This window comes from Dasypus novemcinctus, chromosome 19, assembly GCF_030445035.2.
Source record: "Dasypus novemcinctus isolate mDasNov1 chromosome 19, mDasNov1.1.hap2, whole genome shotgun sequence".
Classification (NCBI taxonomy): Eukaryota; Metazoa; Chordata; class Mammalia; order Cingulata; family Dasypodidae; genus Dasypus; species Dasypus novemcinctus.
The window spans coordinates 32,378,829-32,405,174 of record NC_080691.1 but is presented as its reverse complement, the minus strand read 5'-3'; positions in this window follow the sequence as shown (position 1 = coordinate 32,405,174).

Below are 26,346 nucleotides of genomic sequence, written 5' to 3'. Positions count from 1 at the left end.
AGAACATGGCCGGACTAACCAGGGAACGTGCCCAGCCCAGCCTGCTGGAGGAGTAAGACAGGCCGGTGTCAGGGGGGAGAGCCCAGCTGTCCCAGCGGAGGCCATCCTAGATCAACCTTCTGAAGCTGACCGGTCAGCCGGACTTCTGGATGAGGCTGGCTGAGGCCAGAAGAACTGCCAGCAGACATGTACTCACCGCAATAATGAAACTAGTCATTACATTGTGGGGTGGTTTGTTACACAACATCATTGTGGCAGTAGATAACTGATACATTCTGTGCAGACTCTCTCTCTTCCTTTCTCCCTTATTTTCCCTCCCTCCTTTCTTCTCTCCCTTTTTTCCCTATCTCTTTCCCCCCTCCCTCCTTGCTTTCTTCCCTTCCTTCCTTTCTCCCTCTCTTCTTCCCTCTTTATTCTGTATTTATTGAACTTCTACTGTGTGCCAGGGATACAGTAGTGAGCAAAGCTAGATAAGGTTCTTGTCTTTAGATTGCTTACAATATTGTCCTGATTTCTATCACCTGTCTTGAAAAACTGAGAGTCAACAAATAGGCAACTTATTCGTGGTTAGAACAACATGTGCTACTCTAGGCTCATCAGGGTGGGTTTCTTTTCCAGAGGGTGCTTTGTTATAACTTCTCTTTCCCGTTTTAATTGTTCCCTCAGCCACAGCAAAGATTGCCACTGGTAGAAACAGTCCTTCCCACTTATGGAAATCATTTCAAAATGATGTGTAAAACCGGGATTCTTAAGTAATTTATTTAAAGAGCAAGCAATTCCTTGTATGTTTTTATAAAGTAGGGAGAGAGTTTTATGTACTGTAAAGTTTGATATATTATTGTAAATTATGCTTTGGTCTCAGTCCTGTGCAAAAAAATGCATGGTGTTTCTTTGAGTTATGGGAAATATACTGTAAATAAAGTTCATGGTTTATTTCTTGACTGGATGTTTCTCTAATAACGTAAAGAGATGTCAACACCCATTTCTTCGGGGCAAAATATGAGATTCTTGTCCCTTCTCACCACTGGGAGAGTGAACAGAGCTCACTGCTTCTCCAGACTCTTGAGGGAAGCTGGGCCTGGTACAGACCTGTGGTCCTGACGCCCCCAGCCAGCAGTGTGTGCCGAATCAGGGAACTCAGCCACATTTGACCCTGGGGTCTTCCCACCTCCCGTTCTCTTTGGGTATCATTTCCAAAGGCACGCCAGCTTTGCTCTCAGCCTTCCATAGGCAGAATTCTGTGAACATGGAAAGGCCATCATGTTCCCTTTTCTAGCCTCAGTTTTGCCATCTGTAAAGTTATCCAATGATAATTCATGTCCTGTCTAGCTATAGAACTTTACAAGTAAACTTAAACTGTAATTCCTTCCCTGGGTTTATGCATTTGCTTAGACACATCTCTAAGACAGAAGACAACAAAGAATGGTCTCTAATGGGGCCATTTCAGGTGATGGGAACAGGGAGTGGGGATCATTTTTGTTTGGTGTATGTTTAGGAGTGCTGCTTGATGACCCCGAAGTAATGTGTAGCTGCCTGCCTTTCTTGCCTGTGTTTAAAGGGAACTTTTCTGATCAGGGTTATAGATCCTGGTTTGGCCCCTGCATTGTGTGACTTTGGGAAAGTCAAGTCTGCTTCCTAGGGGTTTCAGTTTCTTCCTTTTATAATAAAGTAACTCAGCTCTGACACTCTGGGATTTATTGCAGCCAAAATATCCTAGCCTATGTCTCTTGAGTTTGAGAGGGAATGTTCTTCCAATTCACTGTCCTTATCTTGAGGGTAGAATCCAGACTATGTGTGGATCAGAATTCTTTTGATTGAAAGTTCAGAAACCCAGCTCAAATTGGCTGAAGCAAAATAAATTGCTGGCTCACGGCTAAAAAATCAAGGGCACTGGTTTCAGGCCTGGCTGGATCCAGGTCTCAGTTGGAGTCGCTCTTGATATCTCTTGTCTCTTCTTTCCTCTAAGTTGACCTGTGCTCTCAGGCACCCTCTCCCCAAACGGGGTTGGAGATGACCACAAGCAGTGCCAGGCCTTTATCCTACCAGCTTAGCAATCCTGGCAGAAAGGGGGAGCCCTTATCTTGGATGTTCTAGCAAAAGTTCTGAGGCTGAATTTCACTGGCTTCACTTGGGCCACTGACTGGCCAGGCTTGGATCATGCGCTCACCTTGGAGCTGAGGGCGAGGTCAGCCCCATCCTACCACCACCACCCAAGAGTGGTGGAGGGTCCCCAGAGGAAAGCCAGGCCCTAAAGCCTGAGGCACAGGGGATGGGTGCTGAGCAGACATGAACATCAGATGTCTAGTCCCAGGGCCAGGCTGGGTTACAGATGGAAACTCAGTGGCTGTTCTGCAATTTTCATTCTAGAATCCTGGATTGTCAGAGCTAGAAAAAGCTCAGGATCTATGCTCTTCAACCCTCTTTACCCCCCAACCCTGCATATTTTTTTTGAGCACTTTTTATTTTTTTTTAACCGAATCAATTTTATTGATACATATCAGTAAAGCTTAAATCCATCCAAAGTGTACAATCAGTGGTATTCGGTGTGATCATGTATTTGTGCATTCATCACTTCACAATCATTCTTAGAGCACTTTCATTATTCCAATAATAATAATAAACAAACGAAACTCATCACCTCTCAATCTCTCTCTGCCTCCCCTGCCCTACATAGCTGCTGTTCTTTTTCCTTCTCTCTATTATATTTGTATTAATATTTGTAAAAACCATCTTATATAGCTGCATTTTATAGATGAGAAATCCGAGGCTTGAGGAGAGCGGGTCATTTGCTAAAAGTCCCAGAGTATGAAACAGATTCTCCACAATCTCAGGGGGTGGTGGCCACTGTTCCTCACCCATCTCTGTATCAACCACTCTTCTCTGGGTGGCTCAAACGCAAAGCCCAATGGAAAGGACCCTTACCCAACGATGACCTTACCAAGCCCGTGCATCCTAGTATGGACCGTCTGTCAGTTATCACTCAATGTGGTCCAGAGGCCAGCAGCATCTGCATCACCTGGGAGCTGGGTAGAATTGCAGAATCTCGGCTCACTCTGGACCTACTGAACTGGAATCTGCATGTTAACAAAGTGCCTGGGTGATTTGTATGCACATTAAAGTTTGAGAAGAGCTGGTCTACACCAGAAACAGTGGGTTTCCAGGTGGCTGTGGGATGCTCCACTCTTGCATTTGGCCAGGATTACAGTTAAGCCATCCCACCAAAAAGCTGTCTTTTCTTCAAACCTTGATGAAGAGGACTTTGCAACCTACATCCTCTCCAAGGAGGATGTTTATGATCAGAAAGTTCTGCCTAAAACTTGAGCTACTTCCTTCCTACTGCTATTTTCGCCATCGTATCAACTTTCCCACTACTACCACCAATGGTGTGGAGAGAGGTTTGGAGATCCTGAGACCTGGGTTCAAGTCCTGGGCCCTTAATAAGCTGCATGGCCTGGGAAAGCTCCTTTTCTCTGCTTCAATTTCCTCTTCCATTAAGTGGGGTTAATAATTCTTGCTTTGCTCTTCTCACGGACCCAATGCAAGGATCAAGGGAGATCAAGGATATGGACGTGGGATGAGAAGCCTAAAGTGTTATACTAATTCACTGTAACATTACTTTATCCCGTAATGTTTTTGAAGGCTATTTTTGAGATTCTTTATCTTTTCCTCACTGGACTGGACTCATCAGCAGACTTGCTGGGTAGATGTCTTTGTTACAGTTACAGGCACTGAGAGCTCAGGCCATTATGAAGGGCTCTACCAAACATTAATTAAAACACTCAAGCAACATCTAGGGGGAGCTGAATTTTGCTTTTTCCTTGGACCCAGCAACCATTTCTGGGAAACATGAAGCTATGCGGTGCTTAATCAAAGGTTTATGGCTACTGGTTTAAGAGGATGCATTTACAAGGCCTTGCAGGATGAGCACTGGGAAATTAAATTTCTTGCATTTTGACTCAGTCCTAATCGTGCCACTGGCCATGGGATTTATGAGGCTGTAACTCTTGAGAACATCACCTGCTAGAGGCCTTACTTATGGCTGCCCGCCTGTGTCCTTGACAATGGCATCCTCCAGAAGCTCGGGGCTCACCATCCATTTGTTCAACACACCAGGCGCCTACTGTGTGCTGGGGGCTGGGGTTCAGTGGTGAGTAGCACAAACTCTCTTGGTGCTTGCTGTCACCCCCTGGCCGACAGCTATGTTGTGCCGAATCAGGGAAGTTGGCCACATTTGCTGTCAAATCTTTTCACAAATAATCCCAAAATGCAAATTGTGATAAGGGGAATAATGGAAAGTTTCAAGGTGCTACGAGAAGGTGTAATAAGGAAATCAAGGAAGACTTCCCTGAGGAAATGACTTTTGAGCTGACAAATGTAGGAAAAATAGGAGTTAAATTGGCAAATGTGGTGGGTAGGTATAGGGAGGGGAGGAGCATTGAATAAAGGCACCCCTCTCTCCAGGAGACCCCCCTGCAATGTTGCCAAGATATACAGGGAGTCACCGCTGCCCACAGACACCTCCCTACCACACTAGAGGACTGCAGCCTGGACGCTGCCCTTTGCTGCTCCAGCTCCTGGGACACAGGTCAGCGTTTAGACATCGGGCTTGAAGGCTCTCATTTGCCAGAAAGCCACCATGTGTGGCTGCAGGCGTCTCCACATATCAGCCAGGGATTTCCACAGTGACGCGTCATGACCAGCCACCGCAAAGGGCAGGGGCTTGCAACTGTGAACGTTTGAGTTTCACTCATCCAGGTCATCTGGGTTTCAGCTCATTGAAGCTGGGCTCAGCTGGACTGCTGTTGAGGACTCCTCCATGCCCCTCTTATCCTTCTTGGACCAGCAGGCTACTCAGGACATTCTGTTCTCATGTCAATGGCCAAACACGCCAATGGCCAAACATGCTGACATTTGTTCTTTACCCAAAAGAATTGAAAGCAGGAACTTGAACGGATACTTGCATACCCATTTCAAAGCAGCATTATTCATGATAGCCAAAAGATGGATGCCACCCAAGTGTTCATCAACAGATGAATGAATAAACAAAATATGGTATATCCATATGATGGAATATTATTCAGTCATAAAAAGGATAGAAGTTCTGATCCATGCTATCATATGGTTGGACCTTGAAAACATTATGCTGTGTGAAATAAGCCAGATACTATGAGATACATATAATAGGATTTCATTTATATGAAATATCTAGAATAAGAAAATTCATAGAGACAGAAAGTACATTAGAGGTTACCTGGAGCTGGGGGGAAGCAGAGTTTCTGTTTGAAGTCATGAAAAAGTCTTGGTAATGGAAGGTAGTGATGGTAGCACCATATTGTGAATGTAATTAATACCACTGAAGTGTCCAATTAAAAAAATGGTTAAAATGGAAAATGTCGTGGTTCATATATGTTATCACAAAAAAAGCAGCAGCAGCAGCAGCAGCAGCAGCTAGTCAACTGCACAAGTTGCTTTAGGCATTTACTGTGTTATGTCTACGAACATCCCTTTGGCCCAAATCCAAGACATGACCAAGCTCAACATCAGTGGGGCCAGCAAATAAGCTGCCCCTAATGGGAGGAACATGGCAAAGGGTGTGGCTCCAGGGAGGGAGGAAGGATTGAGGTCAATCTGCATCTTCCCCACTTGGCGAGAACATGGCAGCCACTGCGGGGGCTTCTTGGCCTTTCTGCCTACAGCTGGGGGCTGGGGGGCCTGGCTTTGGTCAGCCAAGCCTGCCTTTGGGGAGGGGTGGGCGGGCATGAGGAAAGGAGCCCTGGGTCTCGCTCTGTCTCTTGCCTGTGGCCCTATGGACCATGATTGTTCTGTGAGTGACAACTTCCAGGACTAAAGTGGACAATGGTGTCATTTGCAAGACGAGAGTTCCTAAGAGCTTGTTGCTGATGGGGAGGCAGGAAGAGGAAGTCATCTTAACCACCCGATACTTTTCTTTTTTCTCTCTTTTAAGGGAGCACATTTCAGTTTATTTAGGAATAAAATCCTCTGACGTTGTAAAGGAAGGAAAATGTTCACCAAAGTGTATGGAAATCAACATCCTAATTACCATTAGATGGCCTCGAATAGCTGGTGTAACTTGAAAAATCCCCCTCTCTCTATAAATAGCTTCCTATCTTCCTGTCTGTCTATCTACTCTATTTTTATTGAGCTATAATTCACATACCATAAATTTCACCCTTTCAATGGTTTTTTAGCATTTCCATGAGGTTCTGCAGCCATCACCACTTTCTAATTCCAGATATTTTCATCACCCTAAATAGAAACCCTGTACCTGTTAGTAGTCATTCACCATGACTCCCTTCCCTCAGCTTCTGGCAACCACTAATCTGTTTCTGTCTCCATTGATTTCTCTGTTTTTGGACATTTCATCTAAGTGGAATCATACAATATATGACCTTTTGTGTCTGTCTTCTTTCACTTAGCATAGTGTCTTCAAGGTTCATCCATGTTGTAGCATGTGTCAGTATCTGATTCTTTCTTAATTGCTTCCATTTTGCTAGGGAATGTCTGTATTGGCATCTCCTTATCTGCCAATCCTCCTCTTGCCAAGATCTTTATGGACTGGAGCTCAATTTATAACCCCCATTCCATACATAAAATGGAGGTATCAAGAGCCTCATTCATTTATTCATTCAGTATTGATTGAGTACCTACTGCTGTGCCAGGTATGGATCCAGGTCCTGAGGGCAGAGCAAGGAATGAGACAGGCAAGGCCCTGTCCTCAGAGAGGTTATAACCAATACCAGAAAACAAATGGTGTTCACCAATTCTAAGCCAATGTCCCAAATATTAATATTTTGCCACTTGTCTATACCACTACCCCTGCGCTGCCTTCCCCTAGTTCCCCAGCCCTGAGCTGCCCTGTTCCTGCACTTTTAGAGCCTGGAGGTTCAGCTTTTATTCATTCAAAAAGTACTTATTGAGTACCTACTATGTTCCCTGCCAATAAATTCCTTTTCTGCTTAAATTTGCCAGAGCTGGTTTTCATTGCTGGAAACCAAAGTATGCAGTGACTTCCTCCTGCTCCTGTTTAGTCTCAGAGGTGACAGTGTATTGCCCAAACTTCTGAAATGAGTATGAATTTGCCCCATGACACTAGGATGCACAAAATGTTTCATTTCTTCATTTTTCTAAATCAAGGGAAACCTGGTTAGGCCCCAACCCTGCCTTGCTTGGGACATGTTTTTAGGGACCATTTCTTTCTAGGTTATTAAGAGACTGGAGAGCTCATGGTTCAATAAGCCCTTGGGACCTTTCCAAATAAGCCTGCTCTGTCATCTCCTTTTGCCTTAACCTGTATATCTTTTGGAGAATGCCATCTTCCTTTGCATTGACCTGAGTATCTTCAGGCAGAAATGATGACTTTATTATGATAAACAGGCTTGTCTGAGAACCATTTGGAGAAGGAAGTTGGTTCAGGGAGGAAGTCTGGATGTGTATATCCAGAATTTATCACGTGGGGGTGTAATTGCCTATTGACTTCTCAGTCTCTCTAGCTTGGTGAGACCAGGGACTGAGCCTGCTGTGCTTAATTCTGTTTTCTCGGCAGTTCCTGGCACATAGTAGGTTCTTTGTAAATATTTAATGGATAAATGAATGAATTTGTGAATTTGGAGCCGGATGCTCTATGTTCTGCTTTACTCTACTCTACAACCTTGAGTTAACTGCCTCGCCCTTCTGGGCCTCAGTTTCTTACCTGTGGAATGAGCAGGTTGATCTGGATGATCTCTGATAACCCTTCCAGGGCTAACATTCTTGCTGTGTTCAGAGCATGCAATAGGGCTTCACTTCCTGCCCTCTTGTCATTAGGCAGGGTCATTTTCACTAGTTCTGGCCAGTGAGTTACAAGTGGAAATGATAGCCATTCCTTCTTGGTGGGAGCGTTTAATTGCTGGTACAAGATGCTTCAGAACTCTTTCCTTCTGCACGGCAAGTGTCAATGTGTGAGGTGGTGACCAAGTCTTGCAAGTGGGGACATGGGCAGATGTCCTAGCTGAATGTAGCGTGAACAAGAAATAAACCCTGCTTGTGATAAGCCACTAACTTTGGGGGGCTGACTGTTACTGCAGCATAACATGGCCTGTCCTACCTGATAGGATTATTCTGTGTGCTGTGCAAACGTGGAAATAAGGATAACTTGAGGCTATTTTCATAATTCTATATGAGAGACGGTGGTGGTTTGGGACAGGGTGGTAATGGTAGAGGTGGTGAGAAAAGAATGAAATTGGGGAAACGGACTTTGGCCCAGTGGTTAGGGCGTCCGTCTACCATATGGGAGGTCCGCGGTTCAAACCCCGGGCCTCCTTGACCCGTGTGGAGCTGGCCATGCGCAGCGCTGATGCACGCCAGGAGTGCCGTGCCACGCAAGGGTGTCCCCCGCGTGGGGGAGCCCCACGCGCAAGGAGTGCGCCCGTGAGGAGAGCCGCCCAGCGTGAAAAGAAAGAGCAGCCTGCCCAGGAATGGCGCCGCCCACACTTCCCGTGCCGCTGACGACAACAGAAGCGGACAAAGAAGCAAGACGCAGCAAATAGACACCAAGAACAGACAACCAGGGGAGGGGGGGAAATTAAATAAATAAATCTTTAAAAAAAAAAAAAAAAAAAAAAAGAATGAAATTGGATTACAGTTTGGAAGTAGAGGGGCCACCACTTGCTAATGGAGATGAGAGAAAGAAAAATTATGCTAACCTTACCTGCGACTCACCACTTGAAGAACTTTCAGACCAAGAGTTGGGCTGCAGGTTCCTCACACAGACTGGTATCAGGGAACAAATTCTGTTGATCCTCTCTCAAGAAATGGGTCTCTGTTTTCACTTTCAGGGCCAGAGAACGTTCATGCAAGAGAAGCAAGGGGCCAAGGCCTGCCTTCCACATTGCCAAGCTGCTTTCTGCTGGTGGCACCAGCAGTTATAACCTAAGACAGCAAATGCCTGTCAGCTGGCCTCATGGTAGGCGTTAGGGAAATAGTCTTTGGCTTGATTATATTACCTGGCTCTTTCCAAAGTGGTGAGAAAAATAGACCTAATCCCTCAGGCTTTGTGCCTTAGGCTTTCCCCTGCCTTGCATAAGTCACTGCTCAATCAGAAGATGACTTTTTAAAACAGCTGCCAGGAAAATGTGTTAGCTGGGGAAAATCTTATTAAAGGGAGAATTTTGTCAGGAGACGAGAAAAGGAGAAATACAATTTAGCTCTGTATCTTCTCATTAAATTGATGTGCATCTTTGAAAAGGAACAGCACTGTTGAGAGAGAACAAAGGAGAGATAAGCCCTGTGAATGATCCTAGGGACAAGAGGGCAAGGGTCATGTGGCAAAGGTCAGGTCAGCTCTGGATGTTTGCTGTTCCCACAAGCTGCCTTTCTCTGGAGAGCTTAGAAGCTGGGCCAAGGTGCTTATGCCACTGGGATGTGCTCTAGCGTTTTGTCCCCAGTGTGTAGAGACCTATACTGTCCAGCGTGGTAGCCACTAGTCACATGCAACTAGTTGTATTCAAATGAATTAATATTAAATAAAATTTAAAATCCAGGCCCTCAATTGGACTCACCACATTTTACGTGCTCAGTAGCCACATATGACTATCTCATTGGATAGTGCAGGTATAGGACATTTCCTTCATCACAGAAAGTTCTGTTGAACAACACTGGTGTAGACTCTCAGGGAGATTTAAAATGGAGAATATTCAAGCAAAGAAAAAGCGGAGGGATCTTCACTGGTTCTAACCTAAGGACCTGCATCCCTCTCACTTCTGTCCCACAATAAGTGGCAGAACTTGGGTTAGAACCCAGATGTTATTGAATTGCAGAGCTTCTCCCCCGTTTAAATTCCAGCCAGCATGGATTCCCCAAGCCTACTATGAAATGGTATTTCGCTCAATATTTTTTGAGCAAGAGAGCGGTTGTGTTTATCCACTAACTCTTAAAAGTCATTAATTAATGAGTGGTATTCCTGGCATTTCTAACCTACCTTGGAAGGCTGGCAGCTAGAAGTCAGGCTAGAACAGGTAGAATATTTTCTAAAAACAAGGACGTTCTCCTAGATAACCACAATAAAAATTATCAGGATCCGAGAATTAAGACTGATACATTACTACAATTTAATGCTCAGACCTCATTCAAGTGTCTCCGTTTGTCCCAGTAGCACCCTTTGTGCACAAGGATCCAGTTCAGGGTCACACGGTGCATTTACTTGTCCTGTCTCTTGAGCCTCCTTCAGTCTGGAATAGTTCCTCAGTCTTCTCTTGACCCTTTGGAAGAAGATAGGCCTGTCATTTTGTAGAATGTTCCTCCAGTTGGGTTTCTCTGTTGTTTCCAGCCAGGAGATTGAGGTTGTGCATTTTTGGCAGGAATAGCCCAGGGGCTATTTCACTGTGCCCTTTTCACTGAGTCCTGACAGGCGGCCCTGGATTTCCACGCATCCTATTACTGGTGATGCTCCCTTGGATCCCTTGAGTTAGGGGGTTTCTACCAGGTTCTCCCCTGGAAGTTACTTTTTTTATTTTGGGGGAGCAGATGTGGCTCAAGCTGTTGAGTGCCTGCTTCCCACATGGGAGCTGTTGAGTGTCTGCTTCCCACATGGGAGGTCCCAGGTTGGGTTCCCAGAGTCTCTTAAGAAAAAACAAACAACAAGCGAACAAACGAGAAAACCAACTCAGGGGAACTGATGTGGCTCAGTGGTTGAGTGTTGACTTCCAACCTACAAGGTCCCGGGTTCAATCTTCTGCCCCAGTACCTCAAAAAAAAAAAGAAAAAAAGGAATTTTTTTGGTGGGGGTGTGTGTGCAGAGGATCTTTGAAACTTTGTGAATGTCCCATCATTAAACATTTTACTTTCTTCATTTACTTTTTTTATATAGTCTGAACTCATTCCCTGCTCTTTTATTTAGTGGGTTATGATCCATTGCTATTATCATTTATTGGGATACTCACTTTGTCCCCAGTTGGTCAGTGGGAGCCCAGTCAAGCTGGCTTCTGTTTCCCTTTGACATGACTTTGATTATACAAGCATTTCCTCGCTTTCTGGCACTGGCTGTTCCATGTTTACTTTGCTCTTTCCCAGAGGCAGCCCTGGACTAGCCATTTCTTGAAGGAGCTCTGATTCATTTTAGTGGAGAATGGTGCCTAGAAAAAAAGCTCTCATTTTTAGGTGTGCTCATTGCTGTGGGGTGTCACTGTTCCCAGGGCCTCTCACTAGGTGGAACTAGGAAGTATGTGTATATGTGTGTGTATACACACATACAAACACATTTACATTGATATTTCTATGTTTTCTATTGATATGTTTCCATATATTTATTTATTTTTCTCTCCCTGAGATAGCTCTCATCTGTCTTCTTGTTGTCTATTCATTGTGTCTGCTTGCTCTGTCTGCTTATTATCTGCTCATTGTCTCTGCTTGTCTGCTTGTTGTATCTTCTCATTGTCTGCTCATCTTCTTTAGGAGGCACTGGGAACTGAATCCAGGATGTCACATGTGGGAGGCAGGTGCCCAACTGCTTTTAGCTGCATCTGCTCCCTGCTTGTTGCATCAGCTTGTCATGTCAGCTTGTTTCATCAACTTGTTGCATCAGCTCATGGCATCTGCTGGTCTTCTTTGGAGGCACAGGGAACTGAACCCATGACCTCCCATGTGGGAGGCGTGTGCCCAGCTGCTTGAACCACATCTGTTCCCCTATGTATTTAAAACCATACAGTCTCAGTGGTATCTCTGATTCCAAGGCTACACTGTAGAATTCACTTTGGTTTCCTCCCTTTCCATATTTGTAAATCCCTTCCCTGGCAGTGAGAAATCTGGCTGCCAGTATCCTCAATACATTGACGTGTTTGATCAGTTCCATCTGTGTAACCATTTTTGTTATCATCTTCCTCCTTGGTGGGTTAATGGGGTGGTGGAGTGAACGGGGTGCTTCTCTCATTTACGTAGTCTCCTCTTATCTAGATAGAGAGGCAACAATCTAGAGGCTCATGGGTGTGTGTGCATTTTATATTCATCGGATGCCTCTCCTAAGCTCCTTCTAAGAGGTCAAAGCAATTAAAAATCCTTAATAATTACCCAGCGTTGAGAAATTGATGGCTGATTCCAAGTGCCATGCCTTTTATTCTCTTCCACCTCCCCCGCAGAAATCTAAGGGAGGAAAAGTAAGTAGCAGCTGAAATGATCCCCCACTCACTTTCTATAAAGAGGAAAATTAGCTGCTCTAATAATCATGAATATTAATGTATAGCCAATTTCACTCAATTAAAATGACGATCTATAATTTCGCCTCAGAGCGTTACGGAGGCCATTTCAATGACTGCTGCGTGAAGTTGGGTGCTTTTTGAAGTTCATGGGTTTGGGTTAACTCTCTCACCCCCACCCCTGGCTTCCACTTTGGATGGATTCCAAGTCCTTCCCTGACCAAATTTCTCACTCCTTAGAGGAGGCGCTTTGCTGTTTTCAGAGGTCAGGCCTTTGTCACATTGAGTTGATGAGAACCTGTGCAGGTCACATTGATTCCCTTCTCCCTGAGGACTGGCTCCCCTCTCCTGATCCACAGGGCCCCTGGGATGTGTACCCAGGGGAAGTCGCCCTCTCTCTCGCCACAACTGACTGGCTGAAGGGGGAGCACCTAACCCCAGAGCCTCCTTCCTGGGAATTTGGGATTGGAACCAAGAAGGTCCAGGGTCAGATGGATGTCTTTGGATAGAAATGTAAAACACAGGAACTATGGGCAGGCACCTGTACTTCCACCATGCAAACCCGGAAGCAGAGAAAGCCATTGTGCAGAGAACAAGGTGGACCGAGAGGAGCAGATGAGAGAGGAAGCAAGTGTTCTGGGGGCCCCTGCCCACTGGTTCAGGTCCCCCCAAACCCTGGCATGCAGCTGCTGTGTGTTCCTTGAAACACTTCTGTATCCTTATAGTAAAATTTCCAGCGTTAGTTTAAGAAAATTTTCATTCCTGCATCCAGAGAGTCCCAGCTAACACAGCTGTCAGTGGACAGGCCTCTGTTTCTATATCTGAGAGACCTGAGGGCAGAGTTCTGCCAATCTCCCCGTTCTCAGCAGTGTTACCTTCCCAGGAGAGAGGCCCAGGCTAGGCCAGGGAGCTGAGCACTGTCATCATCTCTAGCCACCAGGTTCTTTTTCTACCTGCCCACGGACAGTTCTGTTAAAAGACAAAAAACAAAACAAGTTAAGATTATTCCAGTGGAGGAAATCCCTCAGAAGTTTTGTGGTTTTGATGCCAAGCAGTGGGTTGCTTGAGATATTCTTTTTCAGCTGGTTGTTTGGGGTTCCTACAGACACAGATGCTATGTGTCAGTGAACTCCCTTTCTGTTTTCTAACCTGTCCCAAGCATTCTCCATTCCCTTATTCTGCTATCTTCACATCACTACCTAGTATTATAATACATGTTTGTTGGTTTATCGTTTATTATTTGTATCCCTCAACTACAGCAGAGACCTTTTCTGTCTGGTTCACTACTGTACACCATTATCTAGAACAGGGCCTGGCACATACTAGGTGGCTAACAAATATTTGTAGATGGAAAGAATGAATGAATGAATTTAACCTCTCTTTGGTAAGCCCCAAGCAAACACTCCTGGCTAGTGTCCATTTTTTAAATCTCTCTCCCAACGCATGGAGACTATCTATGTGGACAAGAGCCTCTTCCTGGGTGAGTACAGAAAATGTGATTTAGAACTCAGCCTATGGATTCAGTGCACCTGGATTTGAATCCCAGCGCTGCCACACTAGTTGTGAGTCCCTTAGGTAAATTACTAAACCTCTCCGAGCTGAACACCTTCATTTTTGAATTGGGGATGATAATAGTTTCTATCTCATAGTGTTGTTGTACAAAGTCGATGAGTCAATGAATGTCGATTTGTTAGTCCTGGACTGGCATATGGTACTTTCCCTGAAAGTGTGAGTTTTCATTATAGCTTCATTAAGAGACATCACCTTCTCTTGTTGAGGAGCACTGGTTCATTCATTAGTTCATGGATTCATTAGTTAATTCAACTGTATTAGTCAGCCAAAGGCGTGCTGAGGCAAAATACCAGCACTCTGTTGAGTTGTATAAAGGGTATTTATTTGGGGTAGAAGCTTACAGTTACTGGGCCACAAAGTGCAAGTTACTTCCCTCACCACAGTCTGTTGTCATGGGTTGGAGCGAGATGGCTGCTGACGTCTGCCAAGAGTTCAGGCTTCCTGGGTCCCTCTCTTCCCGGGGCTCCGTTTCTCTCTGGGCTCATCTGCTGTGCTCTCTCCACAAGGCCAGCTGTATAGACTGTCAGGAGAACGACCCTGTCTCTCTCCCTGGGGTTTCTGCTGTGCCTAGGGAGCCATCTCTATTCCTCTGTGTGTTCACTTCCCAGGCTTCAGCTCAAAACTCCTAACTCCGTCTTTTGCCAAGTCTTTTCTCAACATCCTACTGACGTGGCCCAATCATAACTTAATCAATTAAAAGTGATACCTCTGACAGACCAGTTTACAAACATAATCCAATAACTATTTTTGGAATTCATAAACAATGCCAAACTGCTACATCAACCAAAATGAATCGAGTATTTCTGTGTGTTAGATTCAGGGATATGAAATGGTCATAAGAAAATTTGTCTTTCCCAGAGGGAGTTTGCCTCATAGAAGATTATCTCATGGGGTCTCCAGGGCCGTCAGCATAGAGCCTTAGAACAGGGTTTTGAGGTAGGACACAGGGCAATTCTGGGTAGTTTAGAGAAATCTTGGAGTTATGAGGCTTGAGTTCTGGTTCCAGATTGCTGTTTGAACTTGGGAAATGAGCTTCACCTCTATTAGCCTATTTTTCCACCTGAAAAATGTGGGTGTGGCACCAGATCAAGCTGGCTTTTAGCCTTCATGTGCATCAGGATCATTTGGGGGGAGGTGTTAAAATGCGTGATTCTGGGACCCGCCCTGCAGAGAGGGATTCAGTTGGTCTGGGAAGGATGATGCTGCGGGTGCCCACAGGACACACTTGGAAGCACTGTAAATGGAACGATAATTAAAACGTCTTCCCTGTGGTGGTGGCGCTCCTAAACACAGCATAACGCCCACCTCTGATGTTCTGTCTTCTTCAAAAGCAAGGATTTGGTGTCGCCACGCAGCTGATTGTTCCTCCTCCTGCTTGCTCAACCTTTGACTCTTTAGGGAGCTTTCCGTGGTCTTGAAGCCAGTTCCAGGCCTCTTGTGTTGGGATCTTCTGGGATGTTCCTCTATAAAGGGAGCTCAAATTGACTGTAAAGTCCCCCTATATTTTCCTTTCCTGGCGAGAGAAAAAAAACTGTGTTATTTCCATGCCAAGTTGCCAGCATGCTGGTTTCCATGACAGCAGAGAGGTTGAATGAGAGCCAGGCTCTTACCCACAGAGGAATTAAAAGCTACCCTCCTTGAGAACAAACAGTTATTCCAGGAGGGTCCTGGAAATTGGAGTGTTGGTTTTCGATTCATCCCGCCACATGGCTTGAAGCTCCAGGAAGGAGGGGTGGGGGCGGAGGGGCTGCTGTAAGGACTTTTAACGGGAGGACAGGGTCATAATAATGATCACGGCGATGGCAGCGATGCTGTCTCACCACACTTTAAACTTTGCGGTAGCCACTTCAGACTCTCAGCGTACCCTGTAGATTTTTCACAGGAAGAAACTGGAAGCTCAAGTGGAGAAGTGATTTATACACTATTTTCATGGTATACCTTTGGTGTCTAGGGCTTCTCACCACTTCTCCAGCAGTGCCAATGCACTGACTCCCCTTCTCCTCCTCAAAATACACTAGTCTCCTGTCCAGTTCCCTTCCATTCCTGAGAACAGTGGGACAAACTGAGAAACCAGTTTTATATAGAGGGTGGTAGTTAATCGAGGACTATCCTCTCAGGTGAAACTTATTTCTGGAGGCAGCACTCTAATCCACACTGATGACACCAATGGTAAAAAGAAAACAAAACTTTCCAGATAAGGGAAAAAAAGAACTTTCTGACATAGGTGCTTTCCCCAGTGCTGCTTCATGAAGAGACACCTGTATCCACATAACCCTGTATCCCTGTTGTCTTGGCATGTACGTGTCTTAGGTAGCCAGAGCTGGAAGACATCCTAGAGGTGAGCTCATCATTCTTCTTGGTCTGAGGTCTGTGATCCTGGTCTAGACGAAGGGATCATGCTTCTCCTGAAATTAGAGACAGTAGGTAGTACACATGTGAGTTTTTCTGGGGCTGGGATATTTATTGGTCAATGTCATTTTGGTCATAGGTGACAGAAAACCCAACTTAAATCAGCTTAAATAAATTATTGGACCTTTGAGATATATACTGCTTTTAGTTGTAGCTGGACTCAGGGGATCCAATGATGCCATTAAGATTGAATTTCATCTCTCTTCTGCATTCTTTGTGGTGACTCTGATCCCAGACAGCTTCTCTTCTCATGGTGACAAGATGGCTGCCAATGCTCTGGGCTTTCATGCTATCTGCTCAGTAGTCCGATATTAAGAGACCTCCTCTTTTTTCATCATTTCATCACAATTTCTGAAACCAGTTCTCACTAGAATTGAGACTGGGCTTAGACCATGTGCCTATCCCTGAACCAATCATTGTGGCCAGTGAGGTACAATACACTCTTTGGCCAGGCTTGGGTCAATGGTCCTCTCTGGCATGGGGGTATGGTGGGGTTGGTTACAACTGGCCTGCACAGGCAGAGAGGGTGCAAAATGGGGAGATCTCCAAAGGAGAATGAGGTGCTGAGACCAGAAGGAGGATTTAATGGATGCTGGGGAGGTAAACTGCACATCCAGGGTCAGTAGCACAGTTGTGGGACCAGAGGAGGCCTGAGAGTTGGCACTGCAAGATGAGAGAGCCCAGGAAGTGCAGATGGTAGAGATGGAGGAGGAAGCACTCCTATGGCAACTCCTGCCCCCCGGGCTGCTCTAGCCCCAGCAAGGCATTCATCTGCTCTTTTTTGGTGCCACATGTTGAATCTTAAGGAAGTCTCTGACAGGCTAGCTGTGGTCACATAACCCCTGCCAACAGTAGATCGGGGCTGGATCTTCGTGAGCTCGTGCTCTGGCACCAGACTTCTTGGTTTCAAACCTTAACTCAGCTCCTTAAATGCCTGGGTGGCCTTGGAAAAGTAGCCTAAGCGCTCTAAACCTCTATTGTCTTCTCTGTAAAATCAGGGAAACCATAGTGCCTATCTCATATGGTTATTTTGAGGTTTAAATGAGCTAATGCATTTAAAAGAGCCTAGATTATCTGAGCTTTTTTCATGGTTAGAGTGACAGAGCCTTTTTGCAGTTTTCTACACCCCCAGCTAAGCAGGCAATTAATTCTTTCTATTTGCCCCAGCAAATAGTCAGGAGGTGACTGATGGCTGCAGGTGGGCAAGCATAAAACTCTGTTTGCTTCTGTAGGCCTTTCTCTCCTGGAAGGAAAAAGCCTTAAGTCACTGGTAGAGGAAGAGCAAACTTTCTCCTCCTAGGGAAGGCAAGGATCTCGTGCTTATGGAAGAAGAGTAGTGGAAAACCTGACTGCTTGTGGGTGAGGAGTAGGAAATCCTCTTTTTTTTCCAGGACACAAAGAATCCTTGTTGCTGGGGGAGGCACAGAAGCCAAAGCACTCTACTTCTGTGGAAGGGAAAGGAAATCATCTAGGGCCAGGACCCTACACGCATACCAATTAGAGACCTGCCAGCCTTGCGAAGCGAGGCGGGGCAGGAATGCTGAGGAAGCGCCATCCTCGGGGCCCAGGTACACAAGGCCTGCCTAAGACAGAGGCTGGGCCAGGGCCACAGAGAAGCCCCTTCCCCCACCACGAGCCTGGAACCAAGCAACAAGCTGGCAGAGGGGCAAAACCACAGACAGAGACACCTCTGTGCTGTAGGCCTGCAGGGATATCTTAAAGAGGAGTGGGGAGCAATGACATGGAGAAAATCCCTCTCGCATCCCATTCCCCATTCTCAGCACAAAGTTCCAGCAGCCTTCTGCCAAGGGAAATCGTGGCACACTGTCTTAGCTTGCCAGGGCTGCTGTAACAAAGTACCATAGATTGGTTGGCTTAAACAACAAATTTATTGTCTCACAAATTTGGAGGCTAGAAGTCCAAAATCAAGGTGTTGGCAGGATCGCAGTTTCTCAGAAATCGGTAGCATTCTAGTGGGAAAAAAAAGCTTAGACTGGTGCTCTGCATTTAGTAAGTGCTCAATAAACGTTAGCTCTAATTACTTAGAGGGAAGCTCCCTAGAGAGGACAAGGCTTAACTTCTGAATTCCTCTGATGTATGTTGAATGTCAGAATTTCCTAATTTGGTGCCTGATCCTGTCCCTGGAAGAGAGATTAAATTAGTAACTGCAGATATTTATATAGCACTTCTTGTATGTCAGAAAAGGTTCTGACCAATTTATATGTGTGTATTCGTATATTCATTTATTTATTCCTCAGGACAACCCTATGAGGTAGGTACTATTATTATTCCTATTTTATGGATGAGGAATCTTAGGTCCCAACAGGCTAAGTAACTTGCCTGAGTTCATACCACTAGGAAATGTCAGGGCTGGGATTTGAACCCAAGTCATCTGACTCCAGCTGACAAGAGAACTAGGGTAACTCCCAGCCTGCCCATCCCCAAAGGCACTAAATTTGCTAGAAGCCAAAGGACAGACTGGATCTCTTCTATGGTGATCTACAAAGAATTTTCCTCAATCAGGAGGATTTTGAATCACAGAAAGAGGTGGTTGGGTTGGGTTCATTTTGCAACAGTTTCTTAGTGTAGGTGAAATACCCCCTGACTTGAGTCCTGAGGTGGGCTAAATATAGAAAGAAGTCTTACTGTCAACAGCAAAAAAACCTTAGTTTCAGGCTTTGCTGTTCTGGGAAGTCTTGACAGCATCTTCAGACTTATCTCCTCACAGTCAAAAAGGTTGTGTGGCAATGTCAGGATGAGATTTTTATCTTTACAGAGACTCTAGAGGCATGATCTGGGGAAAGAATTAGGGTCACTCAAGCATAAGAGGTTAGGCTTATCAAGTCTCAGAACTGAATAGGCCCTTGGAAGTAGTCCAATGTTTTCCAAAGAGTTACTGTATACATAATCAGGGATATGCAAGATGATTTTAGGATTTGTATTAGTCAGGATAAGCTCACCAATGCTGCAGAAACAAGCAAGCCCAGAAATCTTTATGATTTCAGACAGTAAAGCTTTTTTTCTCCTACATGAATTCTGATGAGGCCCAGCTGACCCTCTAGGCTGGTGGTCCTCCATACAATGATTCCAGGGCTAATTATGCTTTGATTTTTGTAATGCATGCTATACATGTTGCAAACAAAGAAACAAAAATGGCCACAGACATAGAATGATTTTCAGGAAGGAAGGAGGAAGGTGCTCACCAGCTAGGGGCTTGGGACCATCCACCTCAATTTCTTAGCACTTCATATTACAGAATTTCACTGATCCCTGACTATAACTCAAGACCACCGCCAAGATCTGCTTTGTGGTCAGCAGGGGAGAAGTTACCCCTGACACTTAGGAAGGGAAGATAAGGCGTCATGACATTCACTATGGAAGGAGAAAGCAGACATTGTAGCAAAATCCTAAAGGCTATTTGAAAGCAGTATTGATAACATACATTTGAAGGATGTAGCCAAAGACACAAACACATGAGTACACAAAGACACACAAAAACACACTGAGGCAGACATGACATACTCACATACATGTCAAGCACACACACAAAAACACACCAACACAGGCCTCCTCTCTCTATGTGTTTAATCTCTCCCTGGGCTTGGAGGGAAGGCTGAGAGGTCCCCCGGTTTCCATGGGGACGAAGAACGATGCCTGAGGTATATAAATCTGGGGCTGGCAACAAAATGGGCCCAACCAACCCATTTCTCTCCTGCTGGCACCCCATAAATATCTCCCAGCCCCTGCCCCACCTCCCAGCAAGTAATCCTCGCTGCCATCTTTCCTAGGTTTATTAGATTTAGGTTCTGGAGTGGTTTGTTTTCTCCCTAGCCCAGCAGAGCCTGCATGACAGAGGCGAATTTACCATCTGGGGAGGGAGCAAAATCAATATTGCTTTCTTTTTGAGTGAGAAAGACAGTAGGTTTTTGGGAATCACCTGGAACCCTGCTCCTGATAGAGAAGGGCCAGGGGGTTTCTGGGGGCAAGACAGGACTGAACCACCACCCCCCTAGTTTAGTAGGGACTACAAGTCTGTGCTGTGGCCCTACCCTAGGGCCCAGTGCCTCAGGGTCAAGAAAATTAATGCAGAATTGGCTGGCAGAATTCTTGGAGACTTCAGTGCCAGGAGGCCTCCTGTGCAGTGGTGAAGAGCAGGGACTCGTCACTTATCCTGCCTTGGTCTAACTCTCAGCTCAGCCACTGAGTGGCTGTGTGACCTTGGGCTAGTTACAGAACCTCTCTGAGCTTTGGTTTTCCTGTCTGTAAAATAGGGGTGATGATGGTTCTTCTCTCACAGTATTGTTGTGAGGGGTAGGTGACACATAAAGCATTTTGGTCAGACCCTAGGAGACAAGAGTTTCATAAATTTTCTCAGACTTAAAACACCATGAGAATTAGGTGAGAACCATAAATCTGACTCAAAGAGAAGTGTTCCTAAAGATGTTAAAAGCTTCAAACGGAAGATGACTGCAGAGTCCCCCCCCCCCCGCCTCATTAGCCAGAGGCCCTGCCTGTTCTAATAAGCTCTGACCAGACTCAGAGGGGGCCATGACCAGCTGAAAACGCCACCAGGGATGGGCTGTTTATGGAGGAGGAGTGGGACCAACTCTGTGCCTGTTGCTGCTTGGCTAACAAACCCTTCCTTGGGCATCTGGGGGGTGACACGGATGTTGCCTTGAAGAGCTCATGTGGGGAAGCCTCCCTGCTCCTCTCTCCCGCCTCTCCCTTCCTTTCTTCTCAAATATTTATTGAGCACCTATTGTGTTCTGCTTGCTTGTACTGCTCGCAGGCCTAGCAGTGTTTGTATCTGGGAAGACAGTTAACACATAAGCTGACGGCTGGGCCAGATCATATTCAGGAGCTGATAAGGACTTTGAAAAAGTAGCAAAGGCTGATGAGCTACAGAGGACTAGGGGTGAGGGTGGGTTAGAAGGGCTCAAGGAAACTCTCCCCAGAGGAAGCAGGAGGGGTCTGCAGCACAGACACATGGGAGCTGAGAGTTCCAGGCAGAGATGAGAGCAAGGCGGCGGGTAGGGTGAGTTGGGAGTTTTCCAGGAACAGAAAGGAGGACAAAGTGAGGGGAGCAGGCAGGAGATAGGTCAGAAGTGCAGACAGAGCGCGCCCTGCTTTGGGGACCAGGGTGAGAAACGGAGGCTTTATTTTAAGTGCGGCCAGGAGTCATTTGCGCGAGGCGCCAAGCCAGACAGAGATACACGATCTAATTGATATTTTTAAAAGAGGACTCTGGTCGCTGCTTGGAGATGGATCTGTGGAGGAGTAAGAGTGGACGTTGCAGGGCAGGGAGGAGAACGCTGCAGTCCCTGAGGTACAAAATCCCAGATGCCTTGGACCAGGTGGGTCACAGCAGAAAGGAAAAGGCCGACCCCCAGTCCACTCTCCTATGGGACTTGGGACACACTGGGTGGAGTGGGGCAAGGGCGCAGGGCTGAAGTCTGTCTGGATTTCATTTCAATTCTATCTTAACATTAACTCTCCTACGATAATTAATACTCTTGCTCTGCAGATTCCTGGGAGGGCAGATGGAATGTGCTTTAAAGGAGACCCTCGCATCCCTGATTCAGCGTGATGCCCGTCAGAGCTCTGGGTTCAGTGACCTTGGTCCAGTCACCCCCCAGTCTGGCCCCATCGTCTCTGCCTGTGGGATGTGTATGAGGTTTGAGGGATAACTCGAGGTAAGAAACAATAAACGCTTGGAGTGTAGAAAGCACTAAAATACAAGTGCGCGTGGCAGAGTTGTATCAGTGTTCATCTCTTTGCCTCTTTGCCCGCTGGACCCTTTGCTTCCCTCTGCTCTCCCTCTGCCTTCTCAGGGCCCGTATGTAAACAGATGGAAATGTTCGGATGCATTCTGCCCACCCCCCACCCCAGTCTCAGATTTGATGATAGTGGGGCTGGGGGAAGGGGAGGACGATCCTGAGCAGTGTCTTGAGCAGGAAAGGACAGTATGGAGACTGTTGGGAGAGGGGAGGGGTACTTCCAGTAGGAGCACCAGGGACTGAGTAGTGACTCCTAGAGGAGACCCTCCTTCCAACCATCGTTTGTGAGCAGTCAGCCACCCAACAACCTTGGCGATGCTCCAGCCTCCTGAAGGGCGTGGCAGGAGCTTGAAAACAGTGCATGGGGAGAGAGCGACAACTCCCTCAACTAGGGGGAAACTGACCTGAACCACCAGGAAATGTCCCATGAACTGGGACAGCAGGGGCCCTCTGTCACTGTTAGATGTATACACGTTGCCTAGTGGTCCCACATCAGGAGTATCTTCTTACGACATGGAGGCACAACTGTGTCCAAGCATGTGCCCCACATCTGGAAACAACTACTCACCAGTCTGGGGCTTGTCAAACAAATTATAGCACATCCGTACTGTGGAATATTATGCAGCTATGGAAAAGGACAAGCTCAATCTGTGTGTCATCCTGACAGAATCCTTAATACCTAATGAAACGAAAAAAGGCAAGTTGCAGAATCACATGTACATACAGTACAGTCCCCTTTTGTGCCACAATTTTCTTTGGCAGAAAGTTGCTGGAACTTTGTGCTTCTCCAATGCATGTTTTTTTTTTTAATCCGCCCCACTTGTGACTTTTTGTGTGTTGTCTGCTCTCTGTGCTCATTCATTGTATGTTCTTCTGTGTCTGTATTTATTTCCCCTCCCCCCCTTTGCAGCTTGCATGCTGTCTGCTCTCTGTGTCCATTCGCGGCAGGCTCATCTGTGTTCTCGCTTGTCTCCCTTCTTTTTTGTTGCGTCACCTTGCTGAGTTGGCTCCCTGTGGTGTCTGTGGGCTGAACGGTGCTCTGCAGCGTTCGGGCAAGCCTGCCTTCACAAGGAGGCCCCAGGATGTGAACCCAGGGCCTTCCATATGGTAGACGGGAACTCATCTGATTGAGCCACAGCTGCTTCCCCCCAATACATGTTTTTAAAAGTTCAAAGTGTTCTCAGAATAGGTTAAAGTTCAAAAGAATTTTATATCTTAACCCTAGTCCCTGGTAACTCCTTGAAAAATGGTGAATGAATGATAGAGAAAGAGCTAAATTTTTAGCTCAATATCTTATTTCTTGGAAGTTTGTAAAACTTTAATAAAAACAGGAGCTTGAAACTATAAATCATTAACAAATAACTCATTCTCTGAGGACTGGGTTGAATATAAAGTCATCCCAGCACCCAGCCTTGCCCCATGTCAGACTTGTTCCATGCTCTAGCTGGTCTAGGTCAAGATTCAGAGTTTAGCGGGCAGCTTGGAGATGAGTTATCACCGCATTTACTCTTGTAACCACCCTCTGTCTGCATGGGTGATGATTCCACTGGTACAGTGAGAGAGGTGGGTGAGAAAGTGCTTTGACTGCTGCTGTGACAGGGGAGAATAATTATACCCCAAAAGGAGCACCTAAAGACTCAAAGAACAGTTCACTAGTCATAAAACCTCTTAAACATATGTTTCCTTTTGGTAAACAGGGTTGTTTGGTGATCTTGAACAATTCTGACCTGGCCTTCAGAACAACTCTGGGGTGTTGGGTTGTGTGGGTAGGTGCAGGGGTGCCAGTGGGATCTCCTCTCCCTCCTCATCCTTCAGTCGCCTCCTTCCCTCCTGTGCCACTGGGATTCCTTGCTGTTCCACACCTCCCCCCTCACCCTCCCTCTCTGAGTCTCACTGATCCTGCTCGCCAAAGGGACTGTATTAGTCAGGGTTCTCTAGAGAAATAGACTCAACAAGGATATCTGTCGATAGTGAGAGATTTATCAGAGTCTCTCATGCGGCCGTGGGATGCACAAGTCCAGGTTCTGCAGGCAGGCTGCAACCAGAAGCTCCAATGAAAGTCCAGTGAAGATTCTGGACACGTTCTGTGAGATGCTGGCTGTCCAAAGACGAGCTGGGAAATTCTCTCAATGCTGGTATCACTTCCCCTTTTAAGGCATTCAGTTGATTGGGTTAGACATCACTCACTGCTGATGGCAGTCTCCCTGATTGATGTAACTATAACCAGCTATCTATGATTTACCACTGCAGTAAAGTCAACGGTGACTAAAGTCCATAAATGCCCTTGTATTACAGTTAGCCCAGTGCTTGCTTGGCCAAACAGCTGGGCACAATTACCTGGCCAAGTTGACACAATAGCCTAACCATCACAGGACAGTCCATTTTTGGATTCCCTTGCTCACGTGTCCATGTTCACAGGGCACTGGAGCCCAGGGCATTGCTCCCCTAAAGTACTGTAGAAGGAGTTTCCGGGAACCAGTGAGATTAACCCAAACGAGTGACTCTTAGTGGTGTGCTGATAGACCAGGGTGAGAGTATTTTAGGGTTCGATGGTAGTTCCTGTTTATAAAATTAGTACAGTCTTAATCCATAAAACTTGGAAAACATAGACAAGCACAAAGAAAATTTGTCCATAATTCCCCCGCTCAAAAATTACCACTAGCAACGCGTATACACACATGGTACGTGCATGGAGGCACACGCACACACATATTATGAACATATTTTTAATAAAATATAGCATATTTTGCACATACTCCTGTAGCTAGTTCTCTATATTTAGCAATATATTGTGAAAATACTCTCATAATTATAAATATTCTTCTATACCATGATTAATTTCCAAATAAGAAAACTTCAAATAACACACAAATAACACAAAACATAAAGAAAATTAAGATTCCTCATTATCACAACCCTCAGAGGTAACCATTATAACTTTTAAAAATAGTTTTAAAAGATTTTTTTCTATGCATCTGCACCCTAGAATGTAATCTGTACGAGGGCAGAGACTTGACCTTTGTCTACCCTTGTGCTCTTAGCACCTAGAAGAATGTCTGGCATGTAGTAGATGTTCAATAAATATTTGTTGAATGAATGAATAAATATAAATACATATTTAATAGGGTTCCCTGAGTAGTCTCAACTTCCAAAATTTTTTTTAAAGCTGGTAAAACTAGTTCAATAAGCTACAAGCATTTTCTACCTCTCTGGAAGGAGAATGGAGTTTGCCTTTGAGGAAGAACATCCTTTGATTCTGGGTGTGGTCACTTGGCGAGCTCTTTTAATATGCAGAAAAAAAATCCACTATTCTCTGAGAGGCCCTGAGAGCCCAAATGCTGAGGATGCAGATGGAGCTGTTAATATTCTAAAGAGAACCTACAGCAAACTGCATGTGTTAGCAGAATGTGCCCCTGCAGGGCTGGAAGAAAACCTGTTTCCAAATTTAGAGGTAGGCTGCCCGAGGCCTGCATGTGCTTGTTTGCTCTTGGGAGATGGGGTGTATATTCTCGTCCAAGCATTTGCTGGCTGCACTTGGAGAATTGAGGTCCAGATGGGGACAGGAGGGCTGTGCAGGTGTGATCTTCTGCTCAGTTGAGGCTGGAAAAGAAGGGGCGAGTTTGGCAAGGAGTGCCTTGGTCTCCAATGTTTGTTTCCCACCCAGGGGTGAGGTACCAGATCCCACAAGCAGACTTGGGAATGTGCTTGCTAGGCTGTTCGATTGTCTGATTTGGGCCAGGGACTCACCGTGGGCAATGGTGGGATTTCCCATTGTCCATGAGGAGATGTGATTACTGGACAGGCGGTCTTACTCCCTGTCTCTCTTGGTCCAGAAGGAGCTGGGTAAGAACTTGGAAGAGTGGGGACACCCCTTCCCCAGGGCACCCTCATTGCTGAGTGAGCCACCCCCTACTCCAGGGGGGACTGTGGGAGGTTCTTAGGCAGGAACATCCAAGTAAGAGCTTAGATGTTGGGCCTGGCCTTTAGAACCAAGGGGAACCTTTCGTAGCAACAGTTGTACATTAATCTCCATCGAACAGATGTCTCCTCTTATCTCACTGTCCAAAGCATCCCACAACCTGAGGAGCTGTCAGCAGTTTAAATCCATATATCCTTTGGCCCAGGGAGCATACGTCTAGGAATTTAATCTAAAGAAATACTAGCATGATGGACAAAGAGGCATATGCTGATGTCTGTTGCAGTGTTTTTTATGAGGGTATAACTGGAAATAAGCTAATACCTACCAAGTGTGGACTGGTAAACCATAGAAATATTGCTGGGGAGTAGTTAATAGAGAATGATCTCATTTACGCAAGTGAAAAACCCAGCATAAAGTGATATGTTTGTATATGGATGTACTAGCAGATTTTGTCTAGGTTCTTAACTAAGCTGCAAGAAATGAA